Below are 4,711 nucleotides of genomic sequence, written 5' to 3' on the forward strand. Positions count from 1 at the left end.
GTAACTGTTTTTATGTGTCCCTTAAGGTTCAGGTCTGAGTCCATTACTACACCCAGGTTTCGGGCCTGATCACTAGTTTTTAGCTGTAATACCTGAAGTTCCGGGCTGACTCTTGATCGTTCCTCTTTAGGTCCAAAGATAATAATTTCAGTCTTGTTTCTGTTCAGCTGGAGAAAGTTTTGGCACATCCACACATTGATTTGTTCTAAGCATATGTTCAGTGCTAGTATAGGTTCAGAGTCACTTGGTGACATCCTAATATAGAGCTGTGTATCATCTGCAATAGTTATGGTAACTAATGTTATTACTTGTTATAATCTGGGCTAGTGGGAGCATGTAGATTAGGGTGAAATTAGGGTGAACCCTCCGTGCATTGTGAGGAGCTTTCATGCCAGTAGCTTCTATCTCCCCCTTTGATGACTGGCACCGCATATGTGTTGATGGCTTGGACTTTGTTCTTACCATTCAGCTGGCTCTTCAAGACCTGCCTTACTCTCTGTAGGTATTTGGCTGTGGCTGACTTCTTTGAGGCCTCATTCTGGTTGCCATTTGTCTGTGTGAAACCAAGGTACTTGTAGCTGTCCTGGACATCTGCAATGTTGCTTTCAGGTAGTTCAACCCTTTCAGTTGTGATCACTTTGCCTCTCTTGGATACCATTTGGTTGCATTTATCCAGTCCAAATGACATACCAATGTCCTTGCTGTATATCCTGGTGAGGTGGATCAGTGAGTCGATGTCTCGCTAACTTCTAGCATACAGCTTGATGTCATCCATTATCCATGACTAATGACTGTTCCTCTCTTGAACAGGTATCCATAGCCAGTTTTTTCAATGATCTGGCTGAGTGGGTTCAGGCCCATGCAGAACAGGAGTGGGGACACCTTGGTATATGCCACATTTAATGCTGACTTGTGCAATTGGTTTTGAATTGCTCTCTCGAGATGTCTTAATAAATCAAATAAATGAGGTGAATGGTAAGGAGATCACAACTGAAATCTGAATTACTTGTTTAAAAAATGTACATGTAAATTAATTCATACCACAAGTAATATATCACAAAAAGATGAACAATTGGAAACCAATAGGAATAACTAGACTATTTTTTAAATGACCAATGTGCAAGTTTTTGTTTATACACATTAAAAAGTGATTTTTATCTCTTTATTTAAACAAGCTAATATAATTTAAATATGACTAAATTAAAATAAGAAAAATATTTTTAAACAATAAAAAAGGAAAACTGGGTAGGTTTACTATTCCATGAAGAATGGTTATAATACAAGCACATGTAAGTTTTGTTGATGAATGAAGGGCGTGTAATAGTTTTATTTGAGCTGCTTCCTTCTGACTGTAAGGAACTGCTACAGTCAGTTTGGTGATTGTTTTACTTCAGATCTCCTAACCCTGACTCAACCTGAGCTTAAACATGCAGCTTTAGGATCATAAGACTGCAACACTCATCACTTAGCTACTGCAGCCCCAATGAAGGATTTTTAATAATAATAATATTATTATTTCTTATCGTAGGAATAAAAAAGACAACTGGAATTCTTTTCAAGTTTGTTAAAGACTTTTTCGTCTCATCTGAGAGGCTTTCTTAAATCATATTGAATCATGTGCAAAGCTTTAATCTGCATGAAATGCTTGGAGCAAACTGCACATTCTAGTCTAAATTAAGAAAGCCTCTAAGATGAGAAGCAAATCATCTTCAGCTCACAAGAAAAAAAGTCTAATTGCCTTTTTAAAACTCTTATTAAGCACAAGGGGAAAACATATAGACCAAGTCTATTTCAGCATAACAAGCAAACAAAAGTAAAGTAAACAAAAATAAACATGTAAATAAAAAGCAGTCAGCACACTTACAGCTGCTTGAATCAAAGTCACATTACTTGACCCAGTCAGCGTTTCTATACATGTTTCTGCTTTTTCACCAAGACATATATTGTGTCACAACTGTGTTTTGTTGTGCTGGAATGGTCATTGGAGCAATAGATGTGGTGAGAGACATGGGTGCCGCATTGCAAGGGAAATAGACCTTGGATGTGACATTTGCGGAGACAAATTGATTAGATAAAACAGTGGGTGAGAATGAACCAGGAAAACACTGGGGCACAGAAGAGGAGGAGAGATGATTGCAGACCTGCATTGGGGGCATAACCCAACCAATAGGTAAAGAAGCTGTAGGACTAGACATCGGCATGAAGGGAAGCATGGCTGTTGTGGGGTTGGCAATTGGAGGTGGAAGTGGCAGTGGGGCTGTGGGGCTGAACTGTGGAGTGGGGGGAGGCATCGGTGTTGTGGGGCTGTTCAATGGCATTGGGAGTGGCAGTGGGGATGTTTGGCTAGGATAAACTGAATCACCTTGATCAACACTATTTCTAGTATGATATAGTAATTTTGACATCATGTCTCTCTGTTCAATCTGCAGAGCTCCAGACAGGACCTGAAAGTTGTCTGTGAGTTTTTCATTCATCTTGGCAAATTTCTCTTCATTCTTGCTACCTCTTATAAAGCTCTTCAAAGGTTTTTCGTTGAGATATTTTGTTATTAGATTATTTGCAGAGGTCAGTGTGTTGCATAGTTCTAGTAGGGCTTGCTCCACCGTGGTAGAAAGTACTCCTGGTCCTGTATTTTCGATGGACAAGACCAGTCTCTCCAGGGCTTTCACTCTCTCTACAACTCGTTTACATCGTTCCTTGTTGTCCTTTAGTCTCTCAACTATCTGATAAATGCATAAGCTCAAGCTCAAGATCTCTTTGATAATGTCAACACATTCCATGATCAGCTCTGTTGAGGTAGAGAAGCAGGAAACTGGAGATGTAAAGATGCCACGAGCTGGAATGAAAGACCACAAGTTACAAATCTCCAAGAAATGTCAGCGCACCCTCAAAAAGTACAACTGATAGAGGATGAAGAGTTCTTAACACATCTAAGTAACATCTAAGTGACCGTTTTTAACTAAATGATCAGGTCGTACTGTTTACAATTATAGGATGAATTTGACTTTAAGAAACAAAATGACTCATGTTTTGAACATCAAAGAGGAAATTAATTTTCATTAAAAACACTTCTCAATCACTTAATAATCTTATGTTTTCCACATGGGTGGTTCACTCGGTGCCATGGCCCCCAAACTGGAAGAGTGGCTGTAACAGGTCCCAGGAACAACCTCAGAGATCTCTGTCCAGAAGAGTGCAGTCCTAGGAACAGCTAAGATACTGCTTAGAACCCTCAAGCTCCCAGGCCTCTGGTAGAAGACCTGATCTTGAAGTGAAAGTGGAACCAATACGGTAAGCTGGGCGTTTTTTATGAATATGTTGTGGAAAGTAAAAGACAATCTTCCCCCCCAAAATACTTTTAATTTCAAAGTTGTAAAGCAACAGAACCGAGAAAAGTGGGTAAAAACTTGTGCTTCTTTTTGCAATAAATACATATTTTGTAATCATTCGTGAGTGGTTGATAAGCAATTTCTCAATGATTGTGACAAATTAGGAACATTTTTTTTTCTTTATTCAGTATAATAGTCAGTTTCTAGAACAAGTTAGTCCAGCATAATTTTAATATTAATTTTCAGTTCCTCCTGGTGACAGTAATCTATGCAAGCCACGAATTCTTTCAACATAATTAAGTAGATGTGGTTTTACTGAAATAGGTGTGGTTTTACAAAAAGTCTGTGACGAGATTAAATGTTCTGCATGCCATTGTGACTGGCTCTACTGAACCATCTCAAGTTTTAGGAGTTTGGTGTGTTTCATTTTATTAGACTTTTTAATACGTTGTACAAAAAGAATAAAGTCATCCAAAAACATCAAAACACTTTACAGTTTTTCTGAAGACCAACTTTGTTCTTTAACGGCAGTAATCACCTTGAATAGTTTTCAGTTAGGAAGTTGGTAAAAAAAAGAAGTCTATGTTTTTGAGAACATCAGCTGTGTTTTTTTGCAGAAACTTACCTGGTTCCCAAAGTATTCGCCTACTCCGTACAAAAAACTATTAATGGTCTATCAACTGCCCTAAAAACACCAAGAACTTAGGTTTCTACAATTATTAAAAGGTACCAGGTTCTTTGGTCGTATCTGCTTATTATACTTTCCATATTTCTTTAAACAGCTCTTCAATATTGAAATGATAACAGTTTTAAAGGAGGATAAACAGAAACCTGCAGTTACAGCTTTGTAAAAGCTAAATGCTTATAACAGATAATGAAAATAAGTAAAGATTCTTAAAATGTGTTGGAATATTTACCTGTTGGAGGATTTTCAAAAGGCAGCTTGTGTAGATGTCCAATGACTGAAAACGAAAGCACTTCTTGTTTTATCATGTCTGTAAAACATCTGAGGAATCTTTCTTCCTCATGTTTAAACAAATACAACTACTCATCTGTACATTGAACTTGATTATCCAGTTTGAGGTTTCATAAAGCAGACTGGATGCTACCAGTCTGGGTCTTTTGGAGTTCAAGATCTCAGCATTTCAGCCTTTTGCTTTTCTGACTGCCTGTTTCTGACCTGACTGCTTGTGTTTTTGACTCTGTCTTTTCCTTAATACACGTGGAACTGCAGTAGTAGTGTGAGATTTTTACAGACACAGCTTGAACATCATGTAAATATACCCATTTCAAATCAATAGCCATACACTGTCTGATGCAGATGTTTAATAATGTTCAATACTCTACAGGTTGGTGTCTCTAACAATCAAATTGGTAACAAC

The 4,711-nt window shown here is 37.8% G+C and overlaps 1 non-coding gene across 1 annotated transcript in view; it reads right to left on the bottom strand.

The window, feature by feature from the left end:
• Window positions 1-4,289, bottom strand: part of LOC108228856 — a 5,840-nt gene extending 1,551 nt beyond the window's left edge. The window contains exons 1-2 of the transcript XR_005233740.1: window positions 4,247-4,289; window positions 463-2,836 (exon numbers count right to left, since the gene is read on the bottom strand). This is a non-coding gene — a transcript (uncharacterized LOC108228856). The remainder of the gene's footprint in view (window positions 1-462; window positions 2,837-4,246) is intronic.
• Between the last annotated feature and the right edge of the window lie 422 nt (window positions 4,290-4,711).

Source organism: Kryptolebias marmoratus, linkage group LG11, assembly GCF_001649575.2.
Source record: "Kryptolebias marmoratus isolate JLee-2015 linkage group LG11, ASM164957v2, whole genome shotgun sequence".
In the NCBI taxonomy this organism is placed as follows: Eukaryota; Metazoa; Chordata; class Actinopteri; order Cyprinodontiformes; family Rivulidae; genus Kryptolebias; species Kryptolebias marmoratus.